General features: G+C 42.9%; 1 protein-coding gene and 1 pseudogene across 1 annotated transcript in view; both read left to right on the top strand.

Annotated features, from left to right (window-relative positions):
• LOC126482275 (uncharacterized) overlaps positions 1-13,195 on the top strand; it is a 242,662-nt gene that overhangs the window by 8,061 nt on the left and 221,406 nt on the right. The gene's annotated exons all lie outside the window — the stretch shown is intronic.
• LOC126482791 (5S ribosomal RNA) lies at positions 7,471-7,587 on the top strand (annotated as a pseudogene).

The raw sequence follows: 13,195 nt of genomic DNA, 5'->3' as shown, positions 1-13,195 counted from the left end.
ATATGTTGTTTTAGGCAGAGCATCTGGATACTTGGAATTGTTCTTTTGTGAGAACTGTGTATAACCAGTGCGTTGTTTCAAAAAACCCATCAGCTTCTTTGCACGCAATAAACACAACAAATAAGTAATTCTAGTGCTTAAAGAGGTATTCTGATAACTCTTTCTCCAAGTAGCATCTGCCACTGGTCTAGGAAAGAGAGTAACTTGTCTGATAACAAATATTTCTCTTCGTCAACTGCTACTTTACGAAGAATCCCCGTCGTTAACAGTGGCAGAAATTTGAGTAATTTTTGGATCTTCTGACATTTTCGAGCAACCGAAGTTTCACAGTCTGGCTCATCGGAAAAAATAATCGATACCGTACTGTGTTTTTGACACCACAGAGTCATAGTTCTGAATGCTGGTAAAATTTTTCGGGGGTTTGACATCTGGAAGGCAGGTTATGAGAGAACAGTGGACGTAGTTTTTCTAGGACAATGAATTATTTGTAATCCTAGTTACAAAAACTGCAAGATCATTACATTTAGTGCAGTTGGCATTTGTTCCTTTATTTTTCTAATTATTATGTATTATCAGCAGATTACTATTGTCTTACAGACATAACTATTATTTACAATCATATAATAGTGTGCAAATTTACAGCCTGATATTTCTACTTTAATGTGATGCCCCAAATAAATCCACTTCCGGTTCATATTTTGCAGATACCCAGTTTTCTGAATCATTTTGGAGAGCTGTGTTAACGTGGGCAGCGCACGTATACTTTATGAGTGTTCATAATTGTCTTACATCAATACGCCATTGTCACTGTTTAATTTCCGCTTCTTCTAGACATACTTACTAATCTCCGGATGATTTAAATGTATGTTGATAATGGGCTAAGTTAATCCATGGACAACAGTATGTGTCAGTACGCTTGTAAAGTCTGTTATCGTATCATCATCATCAGTTATCTGCTATAGTAGCAGGTCCTTTGCCTCTCCATTTTCTGCGATCCATTGCTTCCTTCTTAAGGCTGCTGTATGTTGTACCGTCCGTCGTGTCATCCAGTATCTGGAATCTCTTCCTTCCTCATCTTCCTGTTATCGTATGCCTCAGTATAACTGCAGTTGCATTTCGACACGCCTTTTGTTGATCATTGAAATACAACTGTTTATCCTTGAAAATCAATTTGTATATCACTGTTAATATCCTTTTTATCACTGCCAGCTAATACAAAACGAACAATTAAAGAAAGTGACGGTAGAGCTCCTCGCTGTAAAAGGAAGAGCTCAGAGGAATACACTGATAGTGATTGAAGAAGGAAAAAAGAATAGAATTTGACAATCTTTGACAAAGAGATCATCAGAGCTGCAGCTCGGGTAGAACGCCTTCATCTTTGAGCATTCGGAGACGTCGAGGTCTGAGAAAAGACGCTAAGAATTGTGATGATAAAGACGCAGTTCACTTCGAAAATGTTCATTCATTGTAATGTAAATAGAAGCGATCAGATTGTGAAGCTCTAAGAGGACTAGTTTTAGACTAAAGAAATGCTTTGAACACAAACATTAGCCCATTAAAATAATGACGATCAATGTAAGATAGATAGTTCTATAGATTTCTCATTTATTTCAGCTGGGGAGTTAGCTTTGATTGGTGAAGTCCGTTGGAGATCATTCTTCCTGCTATGATAATGCGTTGTTCAAATTCTAAAAAGTAGATATTTCACCAGTCAGTACAAGAGTTCATTGTTGAGGTGAGAAAAGCCGGCGTTATGTACTGTGTGTCCGTAGTCCGTAGTTTTTCGCGGAGTGAAGAGCGAAAGCTGAAAGCGGCGCCTTGTCCGCGCCTTGAAACACAAACAGCGCGCGCCCACCTATTTCTGGCGAGGGGAGACACATCGGTTCCCATTGTTCGCGTCATGGCTACGCGCCAGAGCTCCCGCAACAATGGAAGGCTCGCCACCACCGTCTGGACTCGAAAGGCCGCACAAACCGCGAAAGGAGCCATAGCTAATTAGCCGTTGCCGACAGGTCGCGGAACGTTACGATCGATGTGCGCAAACATGCTACTGACAGGCAGTTGTACGAGGCAGCTGAAGCGCTTGTGATTTATCTCGAAGCAGTGACTTTGAAAGAAAGTTACTGTAAATCAAAACAACATTACCGGAATGAATTTTCACTCTGCATCGGAGTGTGCAGTAATTTGGAATTTCCTGGCAGATTCATGGGACCATTGCATTTCGGCAAAATGAGTGGAAGCAATACCTGAGGCAGTGTTTAAGCCAGTTTCCGCAGTATCCTTTCTTCCAGAGTGCTAGTCCCGTGTGGTCTACAGGAGAACTTCTGTGAAGTTTGAATGTTAGGAGAAGAGGTACTGGCGGAAGTGTAGCTGCGTGGGAGGGATCGTGTTCGGGTAGCTCAGTAAATAGACCTGCCCGCGAAAGGCGAAGCTACCTGTTTCGAGTCCCGGTGCGGCACAAAGTTTTAATCTGCCAGGACGTTTCAAGACAAAAAATTTTTATCCTTACACCCCTGAGACACAAAAATTTTCTCTTGTCCTGTAACTTATGGAACTTTTCACACATGCACAAAAGAAGCACTGCGAAACGCACGTGACAAAATGTTGCCCTGTAAGTCTCCGTAAGCAGATGCTGAAGATAGTAATGTTGATCGCTAAAAATACTTATCATTGGTATCTGCAGGAAAATTCTACCGCACTCTGTTTTTCGTTACTATAGCACGATACGCACAAAAAGTTTCATTTTCGATAATCGGCTGCTGGGAACTGTCATCGGCATCAGAACAATACGCAGACTTGGATAAAAAGTGATGGCTCACCTATATAAACAATCAAGTAATCTCGACTAACTAAGTGCTTGTCCAACTATCAGACAAACTTTTTCGGATGAATCTATGTTTGTTTGGACTTGCTCATTCAAACCTGTTGAAAACACGCTTTTTCTATTTCTGTTGATTGCACTCGTCTTTGAGCATTTGGCGATTTGTTTTTATTTCAGTTACAAAGTTATAAATATTCCATTTCTCCAGAAGCCAGCTGGAAACGAAGAACGCTGCAGGTGAAACTTCCTGACAGATTAAAACTGTGTGCCAGACCGAGGACCGAACTCGGGACCCGCGAAAGGCAAAGGACCCGAGTTAGAGTCTCGGTCCGGCACACAGTTTTAATCTGCCAGGAAGTTTGATGTGGGCACACACTCTGCTGCAGAGTGAAAATTTCATTCTGGAAATGCTAAAGGTGTCTCACTACATAAAGAATTATTTATCCGCTTCTCGTTAGCACGAAACGTGTTAAGAGCAACTGTCTCCTTCTTTGGCCCACCTCATTTTATTTTATCAGATGACAATTTCAAAATAATTTTCTTGCAATTTACTAACATACTTTGTTACCTCTTATTCGCTACCATTCCCCTGCAGCCAGGTCCAATAAATAGTTGTGTAACATATCGTTAACAAACTTTAGCTTTCCCGTGGCCACTTGAAAGCTAATAATTATAAACAAAGCAGTCAGGTGCAAGCAGATCCTCACAACTGATGAAGGACGTTTAACAATTCATGGAATGGTTGTTCCCAAGCATTCTGGCGTATCGATATCTCCTAAGTTGAATGAAGTTTGGATATTTCTGAATTACAATACTGTATTGTCATTGCAGTCCTTGCTAACTCATCATTCCTCGCTTCCCACACATCACTTTGTTACGTCATTTGCTATTCAGATCCCTTGTCTCTTGTGCCTCTTAGTTCTATACAGGATGGTATTTATCTGTGAACGTATTTTGAAAAACAGCTAAACATTTTCGCACTTGTATACTGAAAACCACTGGGATCAGTAGATTTCGGATGACTGAGTCCACAGCACTTGGTCGGTCCTGCATTTTTTTCGCAGCCATTGATCCAGAATCATAGGATGGCGTTGTCAGCGCCTGGAAAACGGTACGAGATGCTCCATGAAGATGCGTCGCGCTCTATTTATAGGCCCACGTGCTCTGTAGTGCTCCAGAATATAACGTGGGGAATGCTAGGTCTATGACAGCTGTTCGAGCAGTAAGTCGACGAATGGTACAAGAATTAAAAATCCAGCATTACTTCAAATAAAAAATATAATGGTGCCTGTCCTTGTCTAGACTAATCCATTCTAATGTTCGTAGACGGGAAAAGATTAGCAAAGTCAGATATATCTCCAGAAAACGTTAATCTGCTTTGACAACTACACACGGGCTATGCATTTTGCAGAATGTACACAATTTTTCGTTGCAACAGGCACATATTTACAAACTAATTCTAGTATGGAATTGTTTAAGACTGCTTGTCTTTGCTGCATTCACAACAGACAAATTTCAGGACCACTGTTGAGAGTGAAATGTATGTCTTTGACATTTCTGGGATGACAATACAGTCATTACAAAATGTTTGTACTCGATAAATCTGATTATCATTGTTGATCAGTTTCCCTTTATTTAAGCAATCTCTCAGGAAGCTGACTAACAACAAGTACAATATACACAGACGTATTTTAAATTGTACGGGTCTATAGTTTCATGGTGATACGATTTAATAAATCTGTTATGGATACCACCCACGTGAAACGCTTCAAAGTCCCAGACAAATATTCCCTGGTCATCTGCCGGTGTTTAACTGCTGACACGCTCCTAAGAGCGCACACTGTACATTAACACCAACAGAAACTAGGGACTACACACACACGTGTGTGTGTGTGTGTGTGTGTATAGGATGTTTCAAAGCCTTTACGTCAACTGCCGCTTCCCAGTGAAGCTTCACTATTCACCGACCCTAAAATGCGAGATTTCACCGAACTAGCAGAATCTGTTAACCAGGTGTCTTGCATACTAGCTACTACAGTATATTGACAGGATGATTTTCAATAAGAAAATCTTAACAGTGAGTGTGTCTGACAATCGGAGACAGAAATTTTAGAAGTACATCAGGAACTTTAATTTTGATGGGTTACCCCCTTTCATACAGAGCAGGTGATGGACTATACGCAACAAACAGGGCACACGCACGCTAAAGAGTGCTTACGCCATGCCACCTCTTAGGGGTATAATTAACACAAAAGGACGGCTGGAACCGCCGAGAAGCGTCAGCGAATATTCTGTCTCCCACGACGTGTTCTATCAACGATAGACGATTATGAAAAGACTTTGAAACACCCTGTAAAATATACACCAGAATGTCTTCCATTCAACCGTTCTTTGACTGTGCTAATTATCCTGGGGTACATAGTCCCAAGCATCTCGCGCCTTTTGTTGCAATTCAGTGACGATTCTGGCAGCTCTGGAGAACGAGTGACTTGGCGCTTCATCACGTCCCATACATGCCCAATTGACGGGAGATCTGGTGATCTTGCCAGCCAGGGCCGTTGTTGTACACCACGAACAGCATGTTGCGCTGTAGCTGCCGTATGTGGACATACATTGTTCTGCTGAAAAAACACACCTCCATTCGAAGAAGTGGCTGTGGCACGGGGATAATAACCCATGCAGTATAGGGGGCGGTGGCAACTTTACCCTGCAGAAACACCATATGTGACCGCTATTTGCTAATTGTTGCCCCCCTCCCACCATGATGCCTAGGATGAGACCTGCGTGTCGTGGGTGAATGCACTCTGGAATAGCCCCTTATCAGTTGTACGCCAACTCCTGTACATCCACCACTCACGTACAAACAGAACCTACTCTCATCACTGAAGACAGTAGAGTGCCATTCCACTCTCCAGTTAACTCTCTCACTACACCAGAACATCCATGCTTGAGGGTGTGGTGATATCAGTGGCTGCCTGGACAGAGGCACACGTGATCTTAATCCTGCTGTTAGCAGACGGCTCCCGATGATGTCTGATGACACAGCAGGTGAGTGCGTGCGTCCAGAGTCCATCCCTGGGTTATATTCGGTCTCCCACTGTTGCTCGACGAATGCGTTGATCTTTACTGGGTCTATACTGCGCAGACGTCCAGACTCTGGACTACAGTTGTGGGAATGTTCCACAGACCACTGTTGAAAGACACGTTGTGCCCAACACGTGCAGCAATCTGTCGATGCGTCTATCCAGCTTCAACAGAGGGGACACAAACAAGCCCCCTGGGCGTTATCTGATCGTCGATGACCATTTATGGCGGTTGACATCGCAATGAAAGTCCTTACATAAGAATTTAAGATCTGGTGAAGAAACTGTGACCTATAAATATACAAAACTATATGAAAGAGACAGTAGACTGGTTCACTGTCTCGGTTTTGTCAAGAATAGACAGTAAGGCAACCACGAAATTTTCGCATCTTTATGAGTTTTGTGACTGTTAACTTAAATGTTGACAATTGAATTGTGTTGTTATGTGTACAGCGATTTATAACCTACGTATAAGAAACAGTCCTTAACAAGCAGTATTTTCTAATGTTAACGCATTAACTATCATATAAATACTAAATTGTTCCAAACTCATCGCAAATATTCGTGAAATGAATCTGAAAAATATTCGCATTGTTTGAGATCCAAAATACAGAAAACGTATTCACTGGCTCCGAAGGCCCGTTATAGTAAGATGAATGTAATGTGTTCACTGCTCCTTATTCATTTGGTATCTTGCTACACGGTATCGCAATGTTGCTTGTGGGCCTCTAGGACCAGTTCAAGGCTGGCATGGTTCTCTTAAAGTTGTGGGTGATCAAATACACTCCACACTCCAGGTATGCAGTTTAACGGTTTTCACAAAAGTAATTTTAAAATTACTTTTCCCCTATGGACTACTACTACTGGAACTGCTCCCCTGTATGAGATACTAATATCAGTTCACGTATAACTTACACACAACAAAAAGACAAACTAGTGTGAGATCCGTTCACAGGTTCAACATAATATCGCAGCTAACTACATATGGCGGCATTTCTAAAACTTGTAAAAAATAGACTGTACGTCCCGCACAGGATTTTGTGGTGTAATGATCCAACAGATTTACAGAAAACGTATAACCAAGACACGAAGCCACCATATCGCATTAGCGAATAAATCAAAATAGAAACTTGAAAAAAAAGTAAAATTCAACGGAAATTATTTGTTGTCAACACTAAATGATTATTGCAAAATATGTACAGTTGGCAACAAAAAAACAGGCGCTGATCTTAGCATTCCCAAGAAAGTCTACGTATCATTTGGCTGTATTCGTATCATGTAGGCAGTAAAAAGATATTGTTAATGCGCCCACCTATTGGGATTAACGTAGTGGGATGCTGATGTTACAACGAAATTCGAACGAGCCAGGATAATGTAAAGAGTAACAGTCACGTAGGCGAGTCTCAGGTACACTGTAGGAAGTACGTGGTACGAGAGGACGTGCTTCCTTTGGGGACAGTTTTACTTGCTGATGAGTGTAGTTCAGTGGAAGTGCACACATCTATCGTTGAGAACGCTGAGGCTCAAGACTAGGACGATAACTATTTTTTCCCCTTTGTATACATGGCCAACGGCCTTGCCGCAGCGGTAACACAGTTCCCGTCAGATCACCGAAGATAAGCGCTGTCGGGCTGGGCTAGCACTTGGATGGGTGACCATCCGGTGTGCCGAGCGCTGTTGGTAAGCGGGGTGCACTCGGCCCTTGTGAGGCAAACTGAGGAGCTACTTGCTTGAGAAGTAGCGGCCCCGGTCTCGGAAACTGACATACGGCCGGGAGAGCGTTGTGCTGACCACATGCCCCTCCATATCCGCATCCAGTGACGCCTATCGGCTGAGGATGACACGGTACCGTTGGGGCTTCATCACCTGTTCGGTTTTGTATACATGGATTATGATCTCCTACACCAAAGGCTTCTTCACACAACCATTAAACACCGAAACCATTCCAACACGTGACAGTTTCGCCATTGTGTCAGGTTCCTTATTTGCAAACCCGCCTACATCAATGCGTAATAATGTCACAGTCAGTGAGCTACATTGTTCACGATTCTGTGTGTCACTACGTCAACGTGATGTGTTGTGTGGGCATGTCGGAACCACACTTGACAACCGACTGTGGGTATGCAAAGACACCTCGTCTGAAACACGACTGCCGATTTTGTAAAGGTTGGGTATTCAGCGTGTCGAGCTGTAGGATTGTTACAATACGCTGTTGGGTATTAAAACTGCGATACCAGAAAGGACAGGAAAATAGCCAACAACGAAATCTTAGTTATTTTGCGTATACGGTACTGTAGGAATAATGCGTGATTAAGTTTGTCGATAGTTTGGAAGTCAGTAGAGAACGAAATTTGGTAAGCAGGGCTGCCAACTCTAACAACAACAATGCCTCCAAACCAGCTGAACATCAAGTCGAACTATGACTGGGTGAGAGACACGAGTACGCTATTCCATACTGCTGCTTCAGCTGTAGGTCAAAAGTCATTCGCTGTAGTGACTACCGGTCTCTCGGTAACCCATGACCAGACGTTTTCAGTGGATGATTGTTCTGGAGAACATGGCCAGGGTAGCAGTGGTACACCCTCTGTATCAAGCCTGTTATCTTTTTTTTTTGTGGGATTTTAGGGCGTAAAACATCTAAGGTCATAAGCGCCCAGTAAAGAACCAGAGAATGCTGGGACCGCGAGGGGAGAAAACCGTTACGAGGCCCAATACAAAAGGGAAGAAAAAAAACAAATCTGAAACATCAAGACGTTACGAAAGAGTAACTAAAAGACCTCGACAAGAAAGCGGAGTCACCAGGTAGAAATCAAATCTCTTTTGCCATATTACTGCTTTTTAAGAAACTGAAAACGCGAGCTACAGCTCGCACGTCATCCGCTAAAATGTCCGGCAAAGCGGGAGGCAAGCTTGGTGAAAGACAACGTCACATAGATCTCGAAAATCACATAGATCTCGAAGACATGGCACAGCCGCTGGCCTTAAGACGTCAAAGATGTAACGGCAGCTGTCCAAATTGTAGACTATGCAGACCAGAGGTGAACGTGTTGTGCACACAGCGGCACCTCATGTTATGTCTGAAAGGCGGATGCATTGGCGCTCTTGTGTACAGTGTTTTCGTGCGTTCCACGGAGCGTTCCTGTCTCTACGCAAGGGAAGCGGCGACAATACTCGCCGTGGCGCTTCGGGCGTCGTCGCGCTATCCGTGTGGATACTTGTCTTACCCGTTTCTTTTTTCGAGATACGTGGCGTGGCTGTACCATCGAGCACGACCGAGGGATCAACACACCTGGCCCCTCGGAAGGTAGTCGCAATTGACTTCCTACACCGTTCCGGATTCGTATCACAGTCCAACGCGAGCAGCAGGATCGCGGAATGACAAACTGCGGCCTCTGTAGGCCACGGTCCTGTCGTTGCCGTATTCCAACATATGCTGGTTTCTGCTTGTTACACGAACCGTAAACACGATCCTATTACAAACACCCTGTATTCAAAACCAATTTCTGAATAATTATTCCTTATACACAGAACGCAGATTACGTTAGTCCTACCTACTATTTCCGATAGCTCTGAAACGCTAACCATTTGCATAGCAAAACATGGCAATTTCACAGTTGTTCCATGTCGTTTTCATGGTACTGCAGTTTTTATGGCTAGAATGTACACAAGTTTAGCTTCTATTCAGACTCGAGACAAAACTCGTTAAAACCGCTAGTCGTAAAGTAACGAAAGCCAGATTATACTCACAAAACACCTTTTTCCGAAGATTACAAAGTGTTCTGTCAGGCGTTCGCAGTATTCTTAGGGCACCGAGTCTGCCGACAGTTCAGTCTTCAGTGACGATTCAACATTGTTTTACGTCAAAACCTGTGTGTACAGGCCTCAGGGATTCGAGTTTGCGTTACGTTCTCCATTCGCTAACGGCGATCGCGTTGCTGTTTCATCCTGGGAGAACTGGCCTGCTTCCGCGTATTAGCAGTAAAGACAACACTAAACAGTATCTCCATATGTTTAAACATGTTATGTTACTAATTGTGTGCAGACAACATTCACTAGAAGTCATTTAATTACAGCTATATCACTCCATTCACAGTAATAAAAGGGATAATGGTTGGTTTACTGAGCAGGCTAAAATCGAACTTTGCGACAGACTGCCAAAAGGAACCTGACTGAAGCTCGTAGATAATGACTGGTTGAGCTAAGGGAGCTCATGAGCCACGACTACGCGCGTAATACCCCAAATGACAGCAAATGCCCTTTTCAAAGAGGTGATCCGTTCTTAAAAGATCTCAGTGTTAGGTAAGATCTATTTCAATAATGGTGTGATACGAATACTGCATATTTTACGTTACGCATCTAGATACGCTGGAGCACGGATCAAATACTAGTACGCAGTTCAAAACATTCCTACTTAACAGTTAATACTACTGAGAGAATCAATATCTAAGCACTTTAAATTCAAATCGTATCTGATCGCTCTGATGCCAGACATATAAAATGCGATCAGACCCCATGTTTTCAGGCTGTCGATCTAGAAAAGTCAATCCATCTCTGCTGGATGATCTGGAGAAAGATCCTAAAAGCTCTGTTCGTGTAGTTACTGTGATGCTCATATCACGGTCAAAAAATGTTTGCCCCGTATTGTTTTCCACGTAACTAACCCGCAAAAAGTAGTTAATTTAAAACAGGCTTCCTCGGATATCCCGTGAATTTCATTTTTTAAGTAAAAATTGATCGTCGTCGGCATGCCTTGCAGTAACTATTCCGAGCACAATACAATGATGTTTGAGGAGAAAAATATGCCCGCGATTTATCTTACTCTGGTACTTAGCGACTTACGCTTAGCTAAATCTGTCCTTAATACCCGAGATCACTGATACACCCAGGTTTGGTCATGATCATCTCACGCAATTCAGATCAAATCCAGCGTAAATAAGAAATTTTCCGCACTAATACTTTGCCTGAAAAATGATAAGACATGGAGACGTAAAATTCCTGTACCAAAGTTATGGTTTAAAGTTTCATTTCCATCAGTGTATTGGGTTAAATGTCAATTGCCTTCACAGGTTGAGGCGTAATGCACGTTGCTTTCGATAAGCCACACGTGCGTCTACGGCTACTGAATGGCAGCGTCTTTTCGATGTCTGAGTTCGGCTTTGGAAAACCCAAGTTTCCCGAGCCGGGGACCAGTCGACTCCATCAGTCCACTATAATCGTAGGCTTGATGCATGCTTCAGCGACTTTCACGCGGCCCGAAATTTAACGTTGTGTCACGGGGAGAGGGAATCTTGCCTTGACCACTCGGCTAGTGAAGATGGGCCAAGGTCCTTAAAAAAATTAAAAGAACTTGAGGTGTTTTACGTGCCGTTGGGGTGGATCACTGTTGAAACGAAAACATCCGTGCCAACTGTAATACCGAATTTCTACAAGGAAAACAGAGTTCTGTCTCGGTGTCCCCTTATTTTCCTTGCTACTCGTGGGACACAAAAGGATCCTATGCCAACTATAGGCACGCCAAGCTTGTCTGGTAGTCCGATGTTAGCATCCAGACAACAAAGATGTCTCCTGTGTCTAGTTCACTTGAGAAAGTAATAGATCACGACCTTTGATAAATACCGTTTTCGTTGCAAACTGTGGAAGGAGCATTCGTGAAAGTATCGCCTTCCTACAGATATAAAGCGTTGTCGGGACGTTGAGGGACACACCCACCCACCAAGAGCCTGGGTAACAGCACACTCTCGATCGGGACAACATGATCCACCCAAATAACTGTTAAATGTCAAACCGCTTCGAGACTACGCCATAAACAAAGAGCTACATACCGCGTTAAATTGCAGCAATGAGGTTGTAAGCTGTCGGAACATCATGACTATTGATACCAAAGAACTTCAACAAGAATGGAACGGTGAAGGTATTACCAGATTAATGATAATAGAGAATCTAGTAAAAGTTGAGTTCGAAAAGACGGGTGTTTTATTCTGACATTCGCCGTACCAAAGTTGCCCGAAAACAGTGCTCCAGAATCCACCGGCCCCTATATCTAATCCTATAAGCATTTCAGTCACACCGTCATGGTGTGCAAATAACAGTCTGTGTGCGAAAGATGCTATTTAGCTGCTCAAGAATCAAATATTCGGTGCACTGCTCCGGCCATGTGTGTTAATTGCTCTCATGAAAGCCCTTTCGAACAGAAAATGTCTGGTCTTCATAGAAGAGAAGAAGACCGAGAAGAGGAAGATTAGGCAACGTAGCTCATATTCTAGGGCAAAGGAAGCTAAGACATTGCAACAGAGTATTTTCGAGAAATTATTCGTTTCAGCGATGAAGCTGCCTAGTATCGAAGACAATGTCCGACAGCGAAAACATATCGACCTGCGCTTGCAATTGTAATTGTAAACCTGCACCACTAACTAAATAAACTGGTACGCTTAGCACAAAAACAATGGTGGAGGTAGAGCGTGTTGTTGAGAAGCCTCAACCCATGCTCACGGCAGGCAGAAAGATGCAAAAGAACTGTTCTACCTGTCCTTAAACAGCTTTACCACCATCACCAAAAGCAGAGCAGGAGACGAAGAAAAACTAACCACAAAGATCCAGTACAAAATCGTCACACTACACAACCTAAGCCCTTTTTCGACAGAGACGGTGACGACTATTTGTACGATGGTACGGACTTCGATATACCCTAAGGAATGGTTTCCCAAACTGTGATCCGCAGGACGTAATTGGTCCGCAAAAACTGTTTTCTATCTTCTTGACGATATTAGCCATTTTTTTAAATTTAATTATGATCCCCGTGTTATTAAATATGATTTAAAGTTGAAATAATCACTGAATAACAAGTTTTTCTCATTTGTATATTAACCTTCGAAATAAACAAGATGTTCCATCAGAGTACCAAGATTCTCAAATTAGTCGGTTTGAGGAAAAGGTTGGGAACCGCTGCCATAAGGAACGAGGAAGCTGCTCAAGGGACCCTCCCTCTCTCCTTAAACTACGAATTGTCCGTCTCGTAGGAATGTCAGGTAGGAGAAACAGAAAAACCGAGAAAAGAATCTCACCGCTACGACAGTTTTCATACCTCGGACGATTGTCAACAGGTTCAAGATACATGTGGAAGAGTTATGATTTCTTGCACACGGTAGATCAATGTGTGTATGTCGTCTTGAAGAGGAACATTTTCTTCTGACGGCTCTATGCTATAAGGTTAAAGACTCGACAAAAAGGACGATCTTACTGGAGAGCTTTAGGTTCAAATGGTTCAAATGGCTCTGAGCACCTTGGGACTTAA

The sequence above is a fragment of the Schistocerca serialis genome, chromosome 5 (assembly GCF_023864345.2).
Source record: "Schistocerca serialis cubense isolate TAMUIC-IGC-003099 chromosome 5, iqSchSeri2.2, whole genome shotgun sequence".
Taxonomy (NCBI): domain Eukaryota; kingdom Metazoa; phylum Arthropoda; class Insecta; order Orthoptera; family Acrididae; genus Schistocerca; species Schistocerca serialis.
This window is presented reverse-complemented; position numbering and strand designations above follow the sequence as displayed.